This window comes from Bubalus kerabau, chromosome 10 (assembly GCF_029407905.1).
Source record: "Bubalus kerabau isolate K-KA32 ecotype Philippines breed swamp buffalo chromosome 10, PCC_UOA_SB_1v2, whole genome shotgun sequence".
NCBI lineage: Eukaryota > Metazoa > Chordata > Mammalia > Artiodactyla > Bovidae > Bubalus > Bubalus kerabau.
Window position 1 is genome coordinate 71,463,620 of NC_073633.1, and position 24,193 is coordinate 71,487,812.

The 24,193-nt window shown below is 41.1% G+C and overlaps 1 non-coding gene across 1 annotated transcript; it reads left to right on the plus strand.

The window, feature by feature from the left end:
- Window positions 1–14,981: 14,981 nt before the first annotated feature.
- Window positions 14,982–15,054, plus strand: TRNAS-AGA (transfer RNA serine (anticodon AGA)). Its single transcript has one exon. It is a non-coding gene; the product is annotated as a tRNA-Ser (tRNA).
- Window positions 15,055–24,193: the final 9,139 nt, after the last annotated feature.

A 24,193-nucleotide genomic window follows, 5' to 3' on the forward strand; every position in this document is an offset into this window, starting at 1 on the left:
GCCGGAAAACTGTCTTTAACCCATTTACTTCCTTTTCATTTCCTCCACAGTTTAGGTTCACTAGCACCTTAATAGAAATTGATACACAGCGCTCTTTATTAGTGGTATCTATGCTTCAACATGCTTCAACTATGCTTCAACAGGTGGCTCAGTGGGTAAAGAACCTGTCTGCAATGCAAGAGACACCAGAGATATGGGAGCTATCGGTTTGATTTCTGGGTTGGGAATATCCCCTGGAGGCATGGAAACCCACTCTAGTATTCTTGCGTGGGGAATCCCATGGACAGAGGAGCCTCGGTGGCTACAGTCCACCGAGGTCGCAAAGAGCTGGACAAGACTGAAGTGACTGAGCACAGCACAGCACATGCTTTGACTTATTAAGCAGCCATAGAAGGGAAGAAAACACCTCTGCCCTCCACTCCTATACCCCTTCCAGTAACCCTTTGCAGTAAGAACTATCACTTTTGGCAGCTAAAAGATGGCAAAACTGAGACCCCTCAGATGTTTAAACACCTCACCCAAGATGAATTAGCAAGAATATGAGGTGCTTTTTTTTTTTTTTTTTTTTTTGGTCTATACCATCAAGTCACAGAGCTGATGAAGACAAAATAGATTCATCTTGCAATTTCCTGAGTTAGCAGTACATTAAAAGAATTACCATGAGCTTTGTCTTTAGCACTGGTATGTGAGTTTGTTTCAACAGTTAATTCTTCTACTTTGCTTCTCATTAGCATAAAATGCATAATACCAAACTCTACACTACCCAGCTTGTAGAAGCTCTGGAGAGCAGGCAGACACTGTTCCTGATCTTTATGTTTGAATTATAGCTTCAGAACCAGTGTCACAGAAAATGAGTTGCTGGAGTGCAAGGCCCAAAAGCAAAAATGAAAAAATATGGATCATAGTAGTGCTTTGCTCCAAAAGATTATGGGTTACTATATGTTTCTGTAAACAACTCAGGTTTCTAGGCTGGAATAATAGATGGAAACATCGTCTTAGTAACATTTTGTACTTAAACACTTCACTTTCACTTTTCACTTTCATACATTGGAGAAGGAAATGGCAACCCACTCCAGTGTTCTTGCCTGGAGAATCCCAGGGATGGGGGAGCCTGGTGGGCTGCCGTCTATGGGGTTGCACAGAGTTGGACATGACTGAAGCGACTTAGCAGCAGTACTTAAACAAGGGGAAACTGATGAACTTATCTTTTAAAGTCTGGTAGTCATGGTAGTGTAATTTTTTAAAAAAAACAGACTTAAAATCAGATACTCTGGTTTTAGGTATAGATAAAATGGGTTCATACTACATGTATGAACTTGGATACATGATTTTATTTTTAAAGGCCACCATTTCTTCATGAGTTATATGGGCTATATGATCTCTAAACTTTAGGTGTCAACAAGCTTTTTGTGTAAAGGACCAGCCAGCAAGTATTTTAGGCTTTGTGGGCCACATACTGCCTCCCATTATTTCTTCTTTCTCTCCTTCCCCTCTCCTGGACCACCTCCTTCTCCCTTTCTTCTCTTCCTCCTCCTCCTTCTATAATTGTTTACAGATGTACAAACCATGTGTATTAGTTTATTAGGGCTGCTGTACCAAAGTGTCACAAATTGTGTGGCTTAAACAGAAGAAATTTATTCTCTCACAATTCTAGAGGTGAGAAGTCAGAGATAACGGTGTCAACAGGGTTGGGTCCTCCAGAGGGCTATGACGGAGAGACTATTCTACACCTCTCTCGTGGCTGCTGCTGGTCTGCTGGAAACCTTCAGCATTCCTTGACTTGCAGAGGCTTTACCCTGATCTCTGCCTTTATGTTCATTCAGTGTTCTTCCTGTGTGTCTGTGTCCCAATTTCTCCTTTCTGTTGGGACACCAGTCACATTGGGTTAGGAGTCTACCCTAGCCCAGTATGATCTCAACTAATTATATCTGCAATGACCCAATTTCCAAATAACGTCTCATTCTGAGGCGTCGAGGGTTAGGACCTCAATATATGAAAGCAGGGGTGCAATTCCAGTTTGTCAGGCCGCTCTGAGCTCACAGACCACATAAAAACAAGTCATACTCTTCTGATCCCTTTAGTAAACCACTGTTTATTCTTGGGCTTCCCAGGTGGCGCTAGTGGTAAAGAATCTGCCTGCCAATGCAGGAGATGCAAGAGATACTGGTTCGATCCCTGGATGAAGAAGATACCCTGGAGGAGGAAATGCCAACCCACTCCAGTATCCTTGCCTGGAAAATTCCATGGACAGAGGAGCCTGGTGGGCTACAGTCTACAGGGTCACAAAGAGCTGGACATGACTGAGCATGCTTGGACCCTGTTTATTCTACCTGTAGTTTTCTATTTCCTAGTAGGAAAGGCAGACCACTGACAAAATAAACACAAACTATAGCATGCTAGATGGCAACAGGCACTAAGAATAAAAATAATGTGGGAAAGAGAGGTGGTGATGAGGTCGAATTTTAATAGGGCAATCATGGAATGGTTTATGGAAAAGGTGACACTTGAGCAGAGACCTGAAGGAAATGAGGGAGGCAGCCAAACGGATATCTGAGGAAACCACATGTTGTCAAAAGAAAGGGCAGCATAAACGCTGAGATGGAAGTGGGCCTGGTGTGTGTCGGGGAAACCCCAGGAGGCAAGTGAGCCAGTAGGGGGAGATGAAGGTCAGAGAGGTGGAGGGGTGAGAGGTTAGATGGTGATGGTCTTGCACTCAGAGTCAGAGTCAGTGTCTAGGGGGACGGGGGAGGGCTGAGGGTCCACAAAGTAAGGAGGCACTCTCTCTCAGGGACCTGGGAGGGCAGGTGGGCCCTGAGAGTGAGCACCTCCTTAAACTGCCCTCAGTGCCTCAGTCACCTTACCCTAGTTCCAGCCCTGGAAAGGGCTTTGGCTTTAATTCCAAGGGAGTCAGGAAGCTTCTGGAGGGTTTGCAACAGAAAAGTGGCATGATGAACCTTACAGTTTATCAGGAGCACTCTGGCTACTGTGTTGAAGGCAAGGATAGAATAAAGGAGACCAACTGTTAGACTACTGAACTAACTTCCAGAGTAAAATGGTGAAAGGGTTCTTGCCTGGTAACCTGCTGAAAGTTGAGCCATCCCATAGCTATCAGGCAAAGCCGTGGACCCTGAGTCTTTTTTTTTTTTTTTTGGTTCTCACTCAACATTTTTGGAGGTCACTTACATGCTAGACTACATGCTACATCCTACATCCTAGACCTACATGCTAGGATTCCTATGATGAACAGGAAATAGTCACTACTTCAATTTTTTTTCTCCTTCCTTTCTTCCTTCCCTCTTTCCTAAAAATATTTTGAAATTTAAAACAAAAAGCCTGCCTCAAAGCTTATCTTCTGGGGAATTTACCACACCTGCTTTATTGAGGTTTTCTGGCTCAGGCTCTCCATTTGCATTCCATTCAGAGTAGTATGTGAATGGTCATGAGCATCAAGGAAGGACTTAGGAAATCAGTCACGTTTTATGATGACTTTCTCATGGGAACGCTACATCCCTTTCAATCACAGGACCAGGAACTTCTAGGTCCAGAAGCTTCGAGATGTTCACACTCAGCCCCCTCGTTTTACAGATGAGAAGACTGAGACCCAGTGAGATCTACCTACAGTTATATACCTACTTAGTGATAGAGTGGAGCAGGGCATATTTTTCAAAGCTGGCTGAAACAATGTCTTCCAGTCCACATGCTCTTGAATGTGACTCTGGCACTCTTCCCATTGAGAGACGTGGTCTTTGGTTCCTCTCCTCGAATCCAGGCATATTAGTTTTCTATTGCTGCTGTAACAAAGTAGCACAAACTTAACGGCCTGAAACAATACAAATATATTATTTTACAGTTCTGGAGATCAGAATTCCAAAATGGGTCTTCCTAGGCTAAAGTGAAGGTGTTAAGGGGCTGCGTTCCTTCTAGAGGCTCCAGGGGCAGTTTGTTTTAGTGTCTTTTCCAGCTTCTAGAGGCTTCCGGCATTCCTTGGCTCCTGGCCAGCATCACTCTGTCCTCTGCTTCTGCATCACATTTCCTTCTCTGGCTCTGACCCTTCTGCCTCCTTGTTTATAAGGACACTTGTGATTACACTGGGCCCACCCAGATAATCCAGGATAATCTCCTCATCTCAAGGTCCTTAACTTAATCACATGTGCAAAATCCCTTTTGCCAGGTAAGGTAACATAGTCACAGGTTTGGGGATGAGGACATGGATATCTTTAGGGGGTTATTATTCTGCCTGTCACACTGGGTAAGCGCATGACTACAGCAGAACTGAGCTATGTGCCTTTCAAGACTAGGCCATGCAAGTAACGCTGCTTCCAGCTGGTTGTCCTGGATCACTTGCTTTGAGAAGCCAATTGCCACTGCCATGCTATGAGGTGACCCAAGCAAAGAGGCAACATAGAGAGGCCGTGTCATGCAGATGTTCTGGCTGGTAACCAGCAGTGGCCTCAGCTGACCACCACCCATATAAATAAAGAGACCCCCAGATGATTCCAGTCCCCAGCTGTTCATTACCCCCAACTTTCAAGTCTCCCCAACTAAGGCTGCAGATAGTAGATGGGAAAAATAAGTACCCACACTATGCCCTATTCAAATTCTTCATCCACAGGAAATGTGAGAAATAATCAATGACTGTTGTTACCTTAAGTCATTAGGATCTGTGAGGCAGTCATACGTAATTCATATAGATGGCCATGAAGACTGAAACCCAGGTCTTCAGTTTCTCAGTCCCAGCAATTTTCTATGCCAAGCAAGCAAACCAGGGAGCAAGAATCATTTATTGAGCACCTATTAGGAGCAATGATCTTTGGGAAATGTAAAGGCCTATAGAACTTGTTCTCAATCTTTAAAGAACACTCCCTAATCTGGTGGGAAAGATGTACAGAAAGTATCTGTTAGGAGTGGAATTAGGAATCTGGTGCATTAGTCTTGGTAAGAGATGATGAGATCCTGAACCCTGGTTCAAAGGTGTGGAAAATTCTTAAAGAAACAGGCATATCAGACCACCTGACCTGCCTCTTGAGAAATCTGTATGCGGGTCAGGAAGCAACAGTTAGAACTGGACATGGAACAACAGAATGGTTCCAAATAAGGAAAGGAGTACATCAAGGCTGTATATTGTCATGCTGCTTATATCACTTATATGCAGAGTACATCATGAGAAACTCTGGGCTGGATGAAACACAAGCTGGAATCAAGATACGCAGATGACACCACCCTTATGACAGAAAGCAAAGAAGAACTAAACAGCCTCTTGATGAAAGTTAAAAAGGAGAGTGAAAAAGTTGGCTTAAAGCTTAACATTTAGAAAACAGATCATGGCATCTGGTCCTATCACTTCATGGCAAATAGATGGGGAAACAATAGAAACAGTGAGAGACTTTATTTGGGGGTGGGGGGAGCCACTCCAAAATCAGTGCAGATGGTGACTGCAGCCATGAAATTAAAAGACATTTGCTCCTCGGAAGAAAAGCTGTGACCAACCTAGATAGCATATTAAAAAGTAGAGACATTACTTGCCAACAAGTCAAAGCTACGGTTTTTCCAGTAGTCGTGTATGGATGTGAGAGATGGACTATAAAGAAAGCTGAGCACCAAAGAATTGGTGCTTTTGAACTGTGGTGTTGGAGAAGACTCTTGAGAGTCCCTTGGACTGCAAAGAGATCTAACCAGTTCATCCTAAAGGCAATCAGTCCTATTATTCATTGGAAGGACTGATGCTGAAGCTGAAACTCCAATACTTTGGTCACCTGATGTGAAGAACTGACTCATTTGAAAAGACCCTGATGCTGGGAAAGATTGAAGGCAGGAGGAGAAGGGGACAACAGAGAATGAGATGATTGTATGGCATCATCAACTCAATGGACATGAGTTTGAGTAAGCTCTGGGAGTTGGTGATGGACAGGGAGGCCTAGCATGCTGCAGTCCATGGGGTCCCAAAGAGTCGGACAAGACTGAGCTGAACTGAACTGAACCCTAGTCAGAACACTGAAACAAGAAAGAAACTAGAGACTGAGGACTTGTCTGAGGGTTAGCTGACACAAACTTCTAGGTGAGGGAGACACAGAATGAGGAGGTAAGGAAGAGTCTATTGCTTGTAGCCATCAATGCAGATAGAAAATCTAGGAGGAAAGTCAGGTTTGAGGAGCCTTTATGATATATAGATTCTGTGTCTGGTCATCAATGAAGCTAATCACCACATTTTCACCATTAAACAATGCTTACTGTCCAAAGATGGAGCATTTAGAGAACCAGCCATGCCATGCTAAGTCGCTTCAGTCATGTTGGACTCTTTGAGACTCTATGGACTATAGCCCACCAGGCTCCTCTGTCCATGAGATTCTCCAGGCAAGAGCAGTGGAGTGGGTTGCTGTGCCCTCCTCCAGGGGATCTTCCTGACCCAGGGATCGAAACTGCATCTCTTACATCTCTGTCTCCTGCATTGGCAGGTGGATTCTTTATTACTAGTGCAAAGAACCAGCAGGAGTCACCTTAAGACATACTACTTCTGGGAAGGAGCTGCAATTCCTACCATTCATTGCCATGAGCATATCTGGTCTCTAGTACCATTTGTAATGCAGGAAAAGACAGTTTTGCATAAACTGCATATGTTCTTCATGGTAAATCATAGAAGGGAAGGTGCAGCCGCTGGTGGTGCTACTAAGAAAACATTCAGAATGGGGACGTGGCCAGGGTGCTGCTCCTTCCCTGTGTGTATCACGTCTGCAATGGAGTTTCTCTAGCTTAAAGGCAAGCATTTTCCCCTTCATTCTCTAATGAGTTTTGAACTATATAAGCAAACAGGAATTTGCTGCCATTTGCTACTTTCACAAGGGGTTAGAAAGTTTGCTTCTACATAATTATAAATGTAGTATTTGCTGCTCTATTTGGGAAACTCGGATTATAGCCAAGGAATGCTCCACCTTATCAGTGTTCATGATTCTGCAAGCAATCCCTCAGTGATCTGAACAGCAGAAACTCTTCTAGGAATTCACTTGAGCTATAAACAGATTATTTCTACTTTTGTTGTTGCCGTTATTCATGAGGCCAGAAGTGCTGTATTTTGACTCTACTGGAGGCTGGATGGAACAAATATACATGAAACATATATAACTGTTTGAGAAGGAATTGAAAGACTTTGATTTTATGGTCTCAGGAAATACAGAAAAATACAAGAAAAAGAGGTATATCAATGCTCCAAGTTAGTTGTACTAAATAACATTTTTCCTGATTACAAAACTATACAATTTTATTTTAAACATTTTAGAATGCATGTGAAAGGCGCTAAGAAAAAAACAAAATTCCCTTCTGAACTTTTTACCCACAGATAATATTGTCATTAGTTTGACAAAAATGCTTTTGGACTCTTTCTGCAAATATACAGAAAGAGTTGCAAAAAATAAGGTTTTTTAAAAATGGAATTATGCTTGTTCTTATTGCTTTGCAAACTGGTTTTAAAAACCTAGCCTTTTTACTTAACATATCATAAATATCTTCATATGTCATATTTTATTCTTGAAGCCAATGTGAGATGTTTTCTGTAGGCTGAATATATTTATTACATGAACATTTTATAACATATTAGCTTCATCTGTGATACATTCATCTTCTCTCTCCTCAAGTGTTTATTAATTCAACAAATACTTACTGTAGACCTAGTATAAATCAAGTACTGTAACCAGGAATGAGGATACAAAGGATAATAAAACGTGCATTCTAAAATGTTTAAAATAAAATTGTATAGTTTTGTAATCAGGAAAAATGTTATTTAGTACAACTAACTTGGAGCATTGATATACCTCTTTTTCTTGTATTTTTCTGTATTTCCTGAGACCATAAAATCAAAGTCTTTCAATTCCTTCTCAAACAGTTATATATATTGAAAAGGGGAAGGCAAGTGACAGTCAAATAGACAAACATGTAATAGATGGTGTTAAAATAGTATTTCTCCTATTAAGGAAAAATGGAAAGAATTACAAAAGTTTTACATGTAGACTTTGGTCCAGATTTGTATATTTACCACAAAATCTAATTTAATATAAAGAAGCAGCTTACCATCCTCATCTGTGGATTGGATTTGAGTGTGTCTTAACTGTACCAGCAGCTTTAGGGAATCATGAGTGTTTCAGTTATCTAGTGCTTCCTAGTGATCCCAAAACAGCGTGGCTTAAAATAACATTGTACTGTCATCTCTTGTAGTTCTATAGGTTCACTGGGCTCTTGCTTGGGTTTTGTGCAGCTGCAGTCAGATGGTGGATGGGGCTACAGATATCTGGGGGCTCAGCTGCGCAGGATGTCCAAGATGGCTTCTTTCCTACATATCTGACACCTCACCTGGAAGGCTGGAATTGCTGGGGGGCTCTGTCTCCATGTAGCCTCTCAGCATGGATAGCATGGCTTTATTACAACAGACTGGTCTCAAAGTACCTGAACTTCTTACACAGCAGCTGGCTTCTTCCAGAGCATGCTTTCAAAGAACCCAAGGCAGAGGCTACTAGACTTATTATGACCTAGTCTCAGAAATTATAAATGTCACTACTACCATATTCTATCATATCGTGTCTACCATATTATATCGTATCTATCTACCATACATAAAGACTGCCTAGATTGACTGAGGGAGGGGCCTACACAAAAGTGTAAATACCAAGAGGCATGGCTCATTGCAGGACCATCTTTGGAGGCTAGTTACCAAGATAAGGAAAGCACCTTAAACAAAACAAAATTGCATTTACTGAGGAAATATCAAAGGTAACTCCACAGAGCTCAGCACATACCAAATGAAGGTCCTTCCCCCAAACAATTTCAGAGCCAGAAGCCTACTAATTCTCTGGGTCAATTAAAGCTGGCAGTGGACAGAAATCCAGACAGCACCATTATTCTGTTCAAAAGATGTGACTTTCTGAAGCATGGGGTCAGTAAACTTAGGAGTCCCTTTTGGAGGAGAAGCAGGACTCCTACCCCTGATAGCCAGAAAGCAGTATTCATTTCTTTTCTCCAGAAGGACCAAAATATATCTGAATGTCCAACTTTCCTCCACTCATACACCAGGCAAGCTGTCCTCAGGCCACTGTATCACACAGGCTAGTGGCAGCCCTGCCCTGGCTAAGCTACCAAATACTTAGTTTGGATCAGGTGATAGGCCAGTCTCAATAAGTATACTTACTCATTTTGTTTTCATAAGAACCTATGAAGCAACTGGAACCCCTGTTTTACAGATGAGGAAACTGAGGCATAGAAACTTTCAACAATTTGCCCCAGGTCACATGAGGATTCCCACCCAGGAAGTCTAACTCTAGAGCCCATCCTCTTAACCACTGCACTGCACAGCCTTGGGCAGGTCACTTGACTTCTCTGGGTTGCAGCTTTTCCCTTCACAGGCTTGTACTAAGAAATGAGTGTCTCTCCAGCTTTGCCATCTAGAAGCTTTGTAACCCTGGGCAAATTGCCTAATCTTTCTGCAACTTGGTTTCCTTATTTAATAAATGAGTATGTTCTTATGAGGAATCCAAGGGACAACGCATACAAAATTCTGTGCTTGGCATAAGGAATTTAATAAATGATATTAGTTGGTATTAATATTATTATTACTTATATTGTAGCACAAAGTTCTTCATTTATGCCTCATACACTCACAAGACTCCTGTTAAAAGTGCTGTTATTTTGTCTGATTTTTACTGTTCCCTTACTTTCCCACCCAGGAAACAGCTGCACATTTGGGCAAAGGGACATAAGAAGCATGGGTAGATAGTCGTCTTACCACCACAGATGTCCTTGCTTTGGCTGAGGACAGAGGACAGCAGCCAGTACTCACAGAGGACTGCACATGTTCTCCTTTAACTTGGATGAGAGGGGCCATTACAGACGCAGTGTGGGTGCCGCACACTTGTCTGTTCAGAATGGAATATGGCAGAAGATGCGTGCATTCATCCAATGCTTACTGAATACCTACTCTGTGCTGAGTTGCCTTAGAAATACAAAGATGAATGGGGCATGTTCCCTGTTCTCTTGGACTTCAAAATATAGACAGAGAGATGAAACACATCTAACTAACCAGAGTACAGTGTGAATATTCCAGGTACAACAGAAATACAAACAGTGGTTGATCTCAAAAGGAGAAACTTTATCAGAGAGGTTTGAGGGAGATCAGGAAGACATCTTGGGGAAAGCAGTATTTCATCTGGACTTGAAAGGAAAAAATGAAAGGCCTTCAACAAACAGGGGGCGGGGCAAATATTGAAGGCAGAGGAAATGATGTGAAGGCAGATGTGGACTAAGGTGAGTGAGCCACCTAATTAGAGTAGGTGTGTGTGTGGCAGGTACTACTGACTGGCTGGCCCACCTCCATCTACAATTCTGCCTCCCCCAGTCACCTTCCACCGTGTGACACTCTTCTGATCATTGAGTCATAAGCAGAAGATTGCTAGGTTAGCATTCTAGAAAAGTATTCCCTTTATCCATAAAAACAGGACAGGTTAAATTAGCATGCACCTTCCTTCAACTTTTGCCCTTTGATGTCTCTTCTTTCTCCTACTTGGAATGTAGGTGAGATGCCTGGAAGTACATCTTGAGGTTATGAAAGTGAAAGTCACTCAGTTGTGTCCGACTCTTTGGGACCCTATGAACTATAGCCCGCCAGGCTCCTCCGTCCATGGGATTTTCCAGGCAAGAATACTGGAGTGAGTTGCCATTTCCTTCTCCAGGGGATCTTCCAGACCTAAGGATCAAGCCTGGGTCTCCCTCATTGCAGGCAGACTCTTTACCGTCTGAGCCACCCGGGAAACCTCAAGGTCAAAGCCGTATGCTTGTATGATGGAACAGAGAAACAGAAGGAGTTTGCATCCATTGTTGAATACTTGCACTAGCCCTGGACTGCAGACCTATTAATTTCTTAAATGAGAAAAATAGTTCTCTATTTGTTTAAGCCAGCATACACTGGATATACTTGATATTTGTATCCAAATGCATTCCTGGTTGGCACAAGAAGCAATGGTGATTCATAGGATACATAGTCAGAAAAAATGAGTGGAATCCATATTTTGAAGGGCCACAAAGTCCATTTACAGACTGCTGCTTATTTAATAGGCAGTGGGGAGCCAGTGAAGGTTTTTGAGTAGTAATAGTATTGAAGCTGTGCTTTAGGAAGATTTATCCAGTAACAAAAGAGAAAGTGCTTGGAGTGAAAGAAACTGTTTAAGAAACAATTCTAATAGTTGTTATAGAAAATAGGGTCTCCCCATCATAATCTCCACCACAAAACTTTAGTATATACGATGAACACTTCCTCAATTATTATAAAGCATACCTTGTATAAAACTTTGCCATATGATTGTGTAACATACAGCCTAAAGAAAATTTCATTTTGTCCCGTGAAGGCAGCTTCAAAACCAGTCTTCCAAATCTCCTTTGCCACCAGACAGTGACCCGCCTCACCCAATTCTTCCCATTTAAAAAACTGAGTAGTCGTCATTCCACAGTAGGAGAGCAGCAACAGTGAAGGAAGATGAGGCATGCGGGAAGCATTGTACGAGAAGAGCTGAAAGGTCTTGGCAACTTTAAATGTTTGTACCGAGGACCAGGATGAATGAAGGATGACTCCAAAATAAGGCCTGTGTGGCTGGAAATTTGAGGAGAGAAGTACACAGAAGGAACAGGTTTGAGGGCAGAGTGGTGAGAAGTAATAAGTTCCTCAGGCTGTTGACTGTTGGGAAGGGACACTTTCTTTAAGAACTATGCACATAAAAGAGGGACTCCGATGGAAACCTGTGCCCACGAGGTCTTCCTGGGTGAACTCTACTCCAACCTATTCACCACCTGGTTAATTTTATGTGTCAACCTGACAGGGCCACAAGGTGCCCGGACATTTGGTCAGACAGTATCCTTAGTTTGTCTGTGAGGGTGTTTCTGCATGACATTTGAACTGGTAGAATGAATTAAGCAGATTGTCCTCCTCAAGGCAGGTGGGCCCCATCCAATCAGTTCAAGGCCTGAGTAGAACAAAAAGGCTGACTTTCCTGAGAGTAAAAGGAAATTCCTCCTGCCTGAGCGTCTTTGAGTCCAAAGGCAGGGAAAAAAAACCCAGGATCCCTCCTCAAATGGAAACGTTGGCTCTTCCTGTGTCTTAAGCATGCTGCCTCTCAGACTGAACTACATCATGGGCTCTCCTAGGTCTCCAGCCTTCTGAATAGATCTTGGGACTTATAGCTTCTGTAACAGTGTGAGCTGTAATTCCTTTTAATAAATTCCTTTTTGTATTTGGTTCTGTTTCTCGAGAGAACCCTAATACACTCTACCATCTCTACTTGCTCCATAGCCATCCCCCTCTTTGTCCAGCTGGCCCCTGGCCTCTATCTCCAGTTTTGGCATTGCTATCTACTCTCTGCCCATGGCTTATGACACCCCACTTCTGTAGCCCACCAGACTGCCTCTCAGTCAATCTGTCCCATCCAGGTTGACCTCCTGGTTTTGCAGCTTGGTTTGAGGGGATATAAAGATCAGTAAGACACTCTTGAGAATCTCAGCATTTATTTTACACTTACTGAGTTTCTACTACTTCCCAGGCTATGTGTAAATGAATAAAAACACAGTATCATTAACTCCCAACCCTCATGACATTTGATGAAAGAGAGACAGATAAACTAAGGATGGCAAAGCAGCATGTTGGAAGGTGTGCCTCTGGGACTAAGTTGGGAGGTGGAGGGATATCTGGTAGGGCTTCGCAGTGCTGAGACCCCATTTGAGTACCAAGTGGGTGAGGGCATCCCAGACATGAAGACAGCATGTGACTAAGGTGTCACCACACTGACTGCATTTGCTGTCATGTTGCCACGGCTGTAGTCAGGGAGGAGTGTGTGTAATTAAGTGGATGAATGAAATCCAAGATGTAATCTACAATTTACTTGCACGATTTACTTAACCTCTCTGAGCCCTCCCTTTGCTTTTTCACAAAATGGAGATTATCTCATGGGATTGTTTCAAGGATTAAATGAGATAATGAACGTAAAGTGCTGAACACAATGCTAGGCACAGTAAGTGCTCAATAGCTCTTGTTATCTAGCAGGTCACAGGCTCAGAGTAGATTGACATTTTACAAAGACTGCAGTGGTATGCAAGAGCAGCCTGTGAGAGACAGGAAAGCCAGACAGGAGTCAACTGCAATGGTCCAGGCAGGCAGAGTAGACAGTGGTGGTGGGCTGGAGGGAGATGAGTGCATAAATCTAAACATGCTGTTAGTCTAAACAGCATTTCTTTAAAAAAAAAAGAAAAGAAAAGAAAGAGAAAAAAGAAAAACTCATTAAGCTGGCATAGTAAGTTTTAATTTAAATGCTGTTAAAAAAAATAGCACCAAACAGGCTAGGGAAATGCTTAAGTAGTTTATGAAATTAGTTCTGAAGCTGCTGGCATCTTTTAATGCCTTAATTCTACAGTGTGGAAGAAACTTCACAAGAGGCACTTTTCCATTCGATTCTGTAGTGTGGCCATTGTTTAAGGAGGTTGGGTGGGCATCTAATAATACATAAGTATTTATTGGGTTTGTGCAAAGCATTATTAAAAGTGTCACAATCTTTAATACAATTTTCAAGTTTGTTCAAAAATGATTGCTCTTGTTCTATAGAACTCTGGAAAAAAACCAAAATGATTATAACTTTTAAATTTGAAGATGTAAGAGCAACTAAATTTATTAAAATTACAAATGACTCTGTAAATTCAACCATAGATTCTTTAGAAATGGCATAGTACCCCACACAAGAGAAAAACTAAAATTTTGTCCCAGAATTTGTACAGGTCCCCAAACCACCCAATATGGTTTTGTAGTGCTCTGCTGAGACACTTTGGCAGGAGAAACAGAGACAAACTTTAGAGCTATCTATTTACATCAAGATGGTTTGTTCTCATGAACACACCTGAATTCAAATGTTTATCAGGGCTTGCCAAAATGAATCTGATGTTGAGTAGTACATTAAATAAAATCACTGTCCCACCATGATTACATTTATTCAGAACTTGTCATGTGTCACATAACTTGTCATTAATCTTTACAATTACTCTGAAACATTGATATGCTCATCACCATTTGACAGAAGAAAAGACTGAGTGCCCAGAAATTAAGATTAAGTGGAAAAACAGGAATTAAACCTCAGATTTGTTGACTCCTGAGCTGAAGCTCTATCCATTTTCACTGGTAGCTTCTTAATCTACCTGTTAGTTATTTGACTCTTTTTTTTTTTTAATAGGATGATAGAAGTATGTCTTTAATGTTTCAATATTTAGGAACATACACAAAACATTAAAGAAGTCAATTTTGACTAGTGTATCAAAACTACAATATAGCATGCAACAAAATATATTATTGTAATTAAAATAATTCTATTTGTTTCCCAAAATTACTAACTAGATTAACTTTTTAAAGGGGGAAGCAAAGTAATGTCATAAAGCAATATTTCATTATATAGCAACAGTTTGGTTATATTTTGAAAAAACAATGATACATTTTCTCTTATTCTTTCAAGAAAAGGATCTGTAAGATTTAAATGATCTCCAGGAAAGTGTTTCCACTGCTTCAGTTGTGACATGGAGAGAGGTTTCAGGGAGTTAGACTTCTGTTGATGTGGACCAAGCTGACAATCTCTAGACTCAGGGAGTTTTTCCAATGAATCACCTGTATGATTTTCTCCTGGATATTCACAGCCAAGCAGGTCATGAGTAACGCAATGCGAACTTTCATGCAATGTGAACAAATTTTTAAGTTCTTCCACTGAAAACTGAATATAATCAGATGTCTTGGATAGGTCTACAACTGCCCCAGAAAGACCTTGTTTACTGATCTGTCTTTGATAGATCTTTTCCTCTATTGTGCCTGTTAGGAGGAGCCTGGAAATATGTACAGGGTGCTTCTGACCATCTCTCCACACTCTAGACATTGCCTGGATATCAGTAGCTGGATTCCAATCAATGTCATAGAGAATTAAGTGAGATCCTCCCTGGTGGCTCAGATGGTAAAGCGTCTGCCTAGAATGCAGGAGACCCAGGTTTGATCCCTGAGTCAGGAAGCTCCCCTGGAGAAGGAAATGACAACCCACTCCAGTACTCTTGCTTGAAAAATCCCATGGACGTAGGTTCCTGGTGGGCTACAGTCCATGGGGTCACAAAGAGTTGGACACGACTGAGCGACTTCACTTTCCAATAAGGTTAAGTCCCACACCATCAGCTTTTGAACTTAACAAAAAAATAAGATCAGACAAGTATTTACTATTAAAGCCATCAACAATTTGCTGCCTTTGAGAAACTGGGGGTCTGTCCATCAAGTCCTGTATAAGCATATCCATGACACTTGCATACTTCTTGTAAAATATCCAAGGTTCATGTATAGTTGGATACCAACACAACTTTTTCAGCAGGATAAAGTTCACAGACAACAGCTAAGAGTTTGGACAGCACCTGCAGTTTTCTGGACTCTTCCTCAGTAAATATGATCGGGTTGTAATCAGCAGGGAACACATTCATCAAGCCTTCATAGAGATTTCTTTCTTCATTCTCATCCCAAGTTGAGCTGCTTTCTTTCCCCGCCCCCCACCCCACCAAAAAGCCCACTCTAATTGTTATGTAAATCTTTAACGATCACAATTTGGCCATGTTTGATTACAGAACAGTTCTAATAATGTCTCCAAATGCCTGCCCCCTGAACCCCAGAAGTGCAGTATCATTGCCTATGTATGATTGAGGGGGAGGCAGGGACCAGAGAAATAACAGGAGGAAAATAGAGGGCAGACAGTGCTAGGAAATCTATGCTCTCCGAAACCCTGAGAATCCTCATCATTGCTGCCTTGTTTTCTCTCTTCTGACTTGTCTCTTAAAATAGACATATAGTTTAATTCATCCTTTGGCAAAAAAATTTTTTCCTAAACTGTCCCCTTCCGGATTATAAAAAATATAAGTAATCACTGCAGAAAATTTGGAGAAAATAGTAACATGTAAGGAAGCACTACATCTATAAATTTGCTAATCATTCCTAGGTTGCCAAGCTGAAACTTCACTGCCCTCATTAAAAAAAAAAAAAAAAAAACTTTTCTTTTTCAAAAAATATTATTTTCTTATCTGGCTGCATTGGGTCTTAGTTGTGGCAATTTGGATCTAGTTCCCTGACCAGGGATTGAACCTGGCCCCCTGCATTGGGAACTTGGAGTCTTAGCCACCACACCACCAGGGAAGTCTCACCTTTTCTTATAAGTTGACTTAAAAAGGAATGCAGTGGTGAGGGTCTTTGCCAATTTTCAGGTATACAGAATGAACACATAAATGCTATGAGATGGCTTCCTTTTTTCTAAATGAGGATGAGAGGTGGAGGAGACAGAGCCAGATTCTTGTACGTGGCAAGATGGAGGCCCTTCTAAAGTCATTGGAGCACAGGCTCACACATTTTAGGGACTTATGTGTTACTCTCCAGTTTCCACAAGTAGATCCCAAGTCCCTGCCACAGCTTTCTACCAGCGATTAGGGAGAGTTTGTAAATTAGTTTTAAGCCAAGGATCTAACCATTTACATCTTGTTTCAATGTAAAAGAGGGGAGAGAAAGCCATGCAGGATACGAAAAGCACAGAAAGAGCAGTTGCCAAGAATGCCCAGTGCCCCAGTACATCCCGTACTGATTGTATGTATTGATGCTATTTAACTCTGAGATCAACTATCAGCAGGGCTAGATAGTCACCCTTCCCTCTTCATTCAAGAATCTCATAACATTTACCTTCACTCTAAGATTATGAGGCAACTCTGCCCTGTTCTCACTTTCTACATCAAGGGTTGCAAACTTCTGACATATTTTGTCTGGTTTAAATAGTATTTTGAAACATTTGCATCAACATTTTTAAACTGAGAAATTTCACATAAAATCTTTAAGTTTTTCACTTCTCTCAGTTCAGAAGATCTGGCAATACCAGGGATGAACTCCTCCATGGCAATAACCAGCTGAAACTGTGGCCCCCTTGGCGGCCCTATGGCCACAGCACCTCTGCCTGCTGCGACTCTGAGACTGCGGGCCAGCCTCCGTTTCTCCTTGCTGAATCAGCACTGTTTTTTCTACAGTGAGTGAAGTCGCTCAGTCGTGTCCGACTCTTTGCCACCCCATGAACTGTAGCCCACCAGGCTCCTCCCTCCATGGGATTCTCCAGGCAACAGTACTGAAGTGGGTTGCCATTTCCTTCTCCAGGGGATCTTCCCAACCCAGGGATCGAACCCAGGTCTCCCGCATTCCAGGCAGACACTTTAACCTCTGAGCCACCAGGGAAGCCCTGGTATTGCCAGATTTTTTTCTACAGTAGAGAAACACTTTTCTGTGCTTATAGCTCTGAGATGAGGGAACTGTTAAAAAGTCAGGAATATGTTCCTAGAAAAATCCAGCCTGCTTCATGCATTAGATGTCTTCATGCTTCCTTATATACTTCTGTGTTTGCTGCTTTCAGCAGCTTCCATCCAACTTATAGGTTTAAACTGCAAGACTAGTCCTAGGTTTTAACTTTCACTCTGCCCAAACTGGTGCTGTGACCTTGAACAAGTCACTCCACACTCGGCCTTAATTCCCTCCTCTGTTTAGAGAGGCTGTAGGTCTCGACCTTTCAGTGCTGACATTCTCTGATCTCTAAGGAGCTTCTCTGGTCCAGGTAGGACCTGTCTCGTCCCACTGGGCTCTTTTTCATACAAGCTCCCAGGATTAGGCAGACAGCTCAGTTCAAGCAGATGACCCTAACTGAAGGAGGAGAAAGGGCAGCAAAGGCTGGAAAATGAGAAGAAGGGGAAAAAGCAACCCACGGAGAAACTCAACCCAGAGATGAGCAAGGGACAGAAAAGAGGTTCAAAATTTTCTCATTTAAAAATATAAACATCATAAAACATCATAAGATGTGCTAAGTTCTTTAGCAAAAATTATATATCAGTAATGTTATAACCATTAGAGAACCATTAAAATGTGCTTGTACTAATAATCATTTGTTCTTTCAGTAACCCTTTGCATATTATTATTATTAACTTTTCTTTTTAGAGTAGAAGAAAGTAATATTTATAAGGACTAAGTTACTTTCTTCAAGTCACAGAGCTCATCAAGGAGCTGAGGAGATGACTGAAAAGTTTATACTCTTCAAACAGAATCAAATGAATGTTAAAGAATGGATGAAATGAGTAGCTTTTTGGATTTCCAAGTTCTAAATGGTGCTACAGTAAGTCCAGCCTTAATTCACAACGTGTATACTGGTCCTGTGCCCACCAATCTAGAAAGCCAGGGAGAGGAATGGGAAAAACTCATGTTATTAAGCACAAACTTCCTTTTGTTGAGCATTTTCATGTGTGTGTATGTGTGTGTGTGTGTAGTTTCAGTCGCAGACAGTCATGATCTTCAAGTTTCTTTGTCTACTGGACATAGAAGTATATTTTTTTTATTATGTGGAATCTAAAAGGAAATGATATAAATGAACTTATTTACAAAACAGAAACAGACTCACAAACCTGGAGAATGAATTTATAGTTGCCAAGAAGGAAGAATGGGCGGAAGGAATAGTTAGGGAGTTTGGAATTGACATGTACATAGTGCTGTGGGTAACCAATAAGGACCTACTGTATGGCACAGGAAACTCTGCTCAGTGTTATGTGGCAGCCTAGATAGGAGGGGAGTTTGGGGGAGAATGGATACATGTATTTGCATGGGTGAGTCCCTTTGCTGTCCACCTGAAACTATCACAATGTTGGTAATGGCTATACTCCAATATAAAATGACAGGTTTTTTAAAAATTCTCTTTTAAAACAACCAAGAATAAAATGATTGGAATATTTTTATATTTCAAACAAAATTATATTGTTTTAAAAGTAATAAATATTAATTATAGAAATCTGGAAAATTCTGAAAACTAAAAAGAAAAAAGATCAACTATAATTGTACCATTTAAGGCCATGTGCTGCTTAACTCTGGGTATATGAACTTCCTAACTTTTAAGAAAATTCTTTTCGTAGTTGATATTATATAAAAAGCTCATTTAATTTGAAAACAAAAAAATCATAAAATAAAACAGAATTATCTTATTAAAGTTAAAACTTGATACACTGATACAGTTTGATTTAGGTATTTAATAGGCAGCATTTTGAGCAAAATACAAAACAAAAACAAAAAAGCTGAATGAAACCTTTCGTTTTCCATCACCTTTTCAACTTACCAGTATATTTGAAGGGTTTTGACATCATGACTCTGACATATGGGCTTTATTATAAAGGGTTTTAAACCAAGACCAATTTGCAGAGTCTTAATAAAGGAATAACTTTCTGCATTCTGATTTCTAGGTCTTAAGAGCATTTTCCTACAATCTTCCCCCCCCCACCTCTTTTTTTTTTTAAAGAGGGCTTTCCTTTGGCAGGGGTTCGGGTGTCATTTCAGAGGTCAAACATTCCTTGTGTCTATTATTTCATTTCAATCAAGAGCTATAAACTGTTGGTGATAAAATCCTCTTAAAATTGATTCTACCAGTTTTTGGGACACAGCCTAGAGACGGCCACAATTCAGTTTTAGATGACCTTTTCTGGATGCACAAAGGAAAGGTAAGAAGATGTGATTTAAATTGTTTGTAAAAGTAAAAGAATAACCTCCTTGCTCAGTGAAGTTGGGAAAGAGCCTATCTCTAACTTTCCGTGCCATTAAGTATACTTGGAGAATGAATGCCCCTGATACAAATCCCAGAGGAGAGGCCGCCCCTGCCTAAGCAAGGGTACTTGTTTGCAGGTCAGCTTACCTGATTTGCAGAAGATCTTCAATCTTATCAGAACTGAACTACCTGGCTTATTCTATTTCTGCTTTGTTGATACCCAAGCTGGCCTTTTTCCCCACTTTTTTTTTTTTTAAACTGAGAATGTCTAAAGCCTGGGGCAAGCTTCTGGGTGTTCTCAAGACTTAAATGCCACTGCTTAAAGAGTTAAAGATCTCCGTGGCTGCCAGTAAAAGGATGATAAGGTAATCACTCATCCATTGGAGATGCTCTTCTTGTCCTTAACCAAAACAAAGTCTGAGAAACATGGAATGCATTCAATGGTTTAGGGAAATTCTACCATGCAAAGCCAAAGATTACTATTAGATTTTTAAAGTCAGAGAAAGTTCGCATTGTAATAATTTATCTAGGAGAACAAGAGTTTATTTTTCATTTATCAAAAGCTTAACATTTCCTTCTCAGAAAAAAAAAAAAAATGCTTTGAGGGATACACTATACCCAGGAAAATACTCACTAACAACATGTTTTAATTTATCAGTTCAAGCTAAAAACTCCTCTTAGAAATAAATAAATACTGTTTCCAGGGTAAGGGGAATCCCATTGGAACTGGCTGTCCCCAGAGAGGAGGGTCGAGTCTCCGTTGTATCCCCAGTAATTGTTCTGGCCCTAGGCCAGGGGAAAGTTGCCCAGAGAGGTATTTTGAAATAACAGTAAAAAGGATCTCCACTATATCTACTCTGTTGCCAATTCCAATCTATGCCTCAGATGAAGCCACTTGAGGCTTAGTATTTGGGAACTTAAGAGTAGAGAGCACTGGAGAAAAAGTGATAATCAATTGAGTTTACTGAGGGTCATTTAAAATTTTTATTTTAGTCACCCTTATTAGAAAAAGAAAAAGGAAGAAGAGGAAGAGGGGAAGTGGAGGAAGAAGTATCCTTTTCAGTAAATGTGTTCATAAAGTAAGATACACTTAAAATATTTGCATCCTAATGAAATAAAAATTCAGCTTTTAAGAAGTCCCAAACTTCATTCCTCTACCAAAGTCTCAAATTATGAGCAGGATGACTCGAGGTTTGAAGGACAGAATTTTGGTAGAACACATTCTCTAAATAGAAGATGGTTACTCTACCCAGAATCTTTCAGAATTAGGCACGCTGAATCCTTTTTGTGGTGTTTATTCAAATTTTAAATGAAAATTTTTTTCTAATGAAACTTACTATAGGTGATTGAAATGTTGGTGGGAGGCAAAAAGACCTGTGCAAAAACATTTGAAAATGAAACACTCCAGCACATAATCCCTTCCTCCGCAGTTCAAGATTTTCAAATAAGTGAAAAAAAGAAAAACGCACATGAGACCATGCCTAGGAGAAGGTATGTGCCTAAGAATCCCTCACTGCAAAGTGCTGACATTTGACACCACTTTGAGCTCTGCGTGCAGCTAGCGCTGGGCTCTGAATTCTCTCCCACCTTGTTCTTGGCCTTTCACTCATCCCTCTGGCCAAATGCCCCTGTGCCTTAGGGGCCACTCCCAGTGCAGAGGTTACTAGCAGGGCAGAGAATGAAGTTGGCATCCTTGCCAGGGTTTGAGCCACATCCAATAGCACCCATCAGAAGGCAGTTCATCAGTGACTTGCAGAGGGCCGCCTGCTAGGCAGGTGGAGATTTTCTGCTGGTGTGTAACCAGCTTCTGTGAGTTAGTGTGCATGTTTAGTAGCTCAGTCATGTCCAGCTCTTTGCGACTCCATGAACTGTAGCCCACTAGATTCCTCTGTCCATGGGATTCTCCAGGCAAGATACTGGAGTGGGTTGCCATTCCCTTCTCCAGGGGATTTTCCCAACCCAGGGATCGAACCCAGGTCTTCTGCATTGCTGGCAGATTCTTTACCAACTGAGCCACCAGGGAAGCCTCATGAGTTTGTAAATAGCTGTAATTAATTAAATCCCAGCCACAGTGGTGGGGAGAGTTCCTTGCATGAGGGAACAGCATTAAAGATGTTGTGGCCTCTTTGGTGCGGTAGCTATGGAAGCATTAGGTGTGGTGAGAGATTAGGCTGCAGCCAAGCCATTGTACATTGCCAGATAGAATTATCCTTTGATGTACACTGGGGTCCAAATTGTTTTCTTTCTTTCCATTTAAAATTAAGATTTCATGTTAATCTCCCATTAATTCCAAGATCAAGCTTCTATTTTAGCTCCTTGAGTGAGTGATGTTGGAATGCTTTTAGGGAAGTGAAGCCAGAATAAAATATTTTCCAATTACCTTAAACACCTTGCAGGCATGGTTATGAGGCATTGCTGTATTAAGTGTGGGATTTTAAATTCAAATGTCATGATTTTAAATCAGAAATCATTTAAAGTCAGAAATGGTTCACTGAGGACAATAGTGTTCCACATTTAAATAGCTGTTTAAAAAAAAATGAGAGAGAAATTGAAACTATCAAAGATGAAAGTTCAACTTGGATCATGAGCTGTGAAATTTAAAATGATTGAATATTAAGTATGAAAACTGAGTATAGAATAAGTACGATGTCCACCAGCTGGGAAATGTGAAGATGGAAGAACAAAAAGAAGGAAACCTGTAGTTGACCACAACTTTTTCTAAACTGCAATTTGCAAAGAAAATCCACCTCCACTCACATAAGGGCTTCTTACAGACCCTGACAGAGGGTCAAAAGACAGCTGACCTGGACTGGATCCAGGCATAACTGTGAGGGTGGTTGGGATTAATGAGTCACCTTGTGAGACCTCCCAACAATCCCATCCCAGGTGTTTGCATCGAAGGCCAGAAGGAGGGCAATCCTTTATAGTAAGGAAATAAAATTCTCCTTGACCAGTTTGTGGGTGAAGCGCAGTAGTGAACACCAAATGATGCCTGAGATCTGGCAAGTCTGTCACAAACTTGTAGGCCAGTCATAATTTAAAATATTCTCCTTATCTTCACAAATACAGGAATACTTGTCAGACCATGAGTCTGAGGCACTGGGGAAGAGGGGAGAGTGTCATGATTGCAGTCTTCTAGTTTAGTCCTTCTCCTCTATCTCAAAAAAAGTGAACTTGCATTTTTTAGTCTTTTTTTTTTTTTTTTAGTCATCATTTTCCATTTACTGTCGTTTGTCCTGGAAGGTGGGTGAAAGCAGGTGATTTTCTATTCTCTCTCCCACTCCTAATTAGGGGGCCCATCCATTTGATAACATCTTGGGGGTACTTTGACATTATCAGTGGGTAGCCAGTGAGTGCTCTGGGAGCGCTTGTCTGCATCCGTTCTGAGGGGACCTGCACCTGGTTGTTAAAATATTTTTACTGGTTGCTTAATGTTTTTAATATCACCTGATACAGAGACTGCATTTTATGAGACTCCTGGTCACTCAGTGAGGGCAGCTGTGAGTCAGTGAAACACTTTGTGTTTGGCACCATCAAAAGATTTGAGTTTGAGTGCTGGCTCTGCTAAGATATAGTGAGACACTAGGTGTGAACGCCTACAACAAGAAAGTGAGCTTCTGTTCATTTCAGGTATAACTGTGTATGATGACACATTCTTAAATATAGCCCTTCTTATGATGCAAAGGAAGGGATGTACACTGGAGCATCCCAGCTAAGGGCAAGCAGGTTGCAACTGGACTTTGTGAGTTTCCAAAGCCACTGAGGTCTCATTGGCCTTATTGGTTCAATGCTACAATGTAGGGTAGACTTATCAGGCCTTGAAAAGTATCCATAAGTCTTCAAAAAATCATTATTCAATGTGTGACTCATTATGGGAAGCCTGTTATTGATTTGTCTCCCAAATGTAGATTCTTAGATTCTGCCCCATACCTGCTAAGCCAGGATTTCTGAAGGTGCAAGACCCAGGAATTTTCATTTGAAACATTTCACAGATTTTGACAGATGAATGTAAAAGTAAGAACCACTAGTTTAGGGGCCAAATACTGAGAACCACTCAGCACTGGTGATACAAGACAGAAGTCAGTTTCTGGATACCTATATTAATGGTCACCGCTCAAGCAGTCTATCAATGCAGTTTCTGGACCAATTACTAGAAAAGTGTATGAATGTATTTGAGAGAATTGTGTGTGGCTGAGTGAGTGTATATGTGCAAGCCCAAGTGTGTGTTTACACTGCGTCACAGTTAGGCCAGTTCCTCTGGATTCATGGCAATCCCACTGATTGCATCTGGTTTTCATGACTTTGCTCAGGCTTCCACAGAACAAAGCTAGACATAATTCTTGTCAAATTTGACCCCTAAGAATTTAATGAACTTCTGACCAGGCACTCACAGTAGAGTTTGTTGAAAAGTTTCTTTAGCTCACTTGAACTTGCACAAGTAAAGCTGTGTACCAGTTGCAGGTTTATGAAGATCTTCTCAGAGATCTCTGATCTTGAAACTAAAACTGGACACCAGGTCCATATTTTGAAAAGTATTATTTGTGCCCACCTGACCTCAGCAGGCTCACATGTGC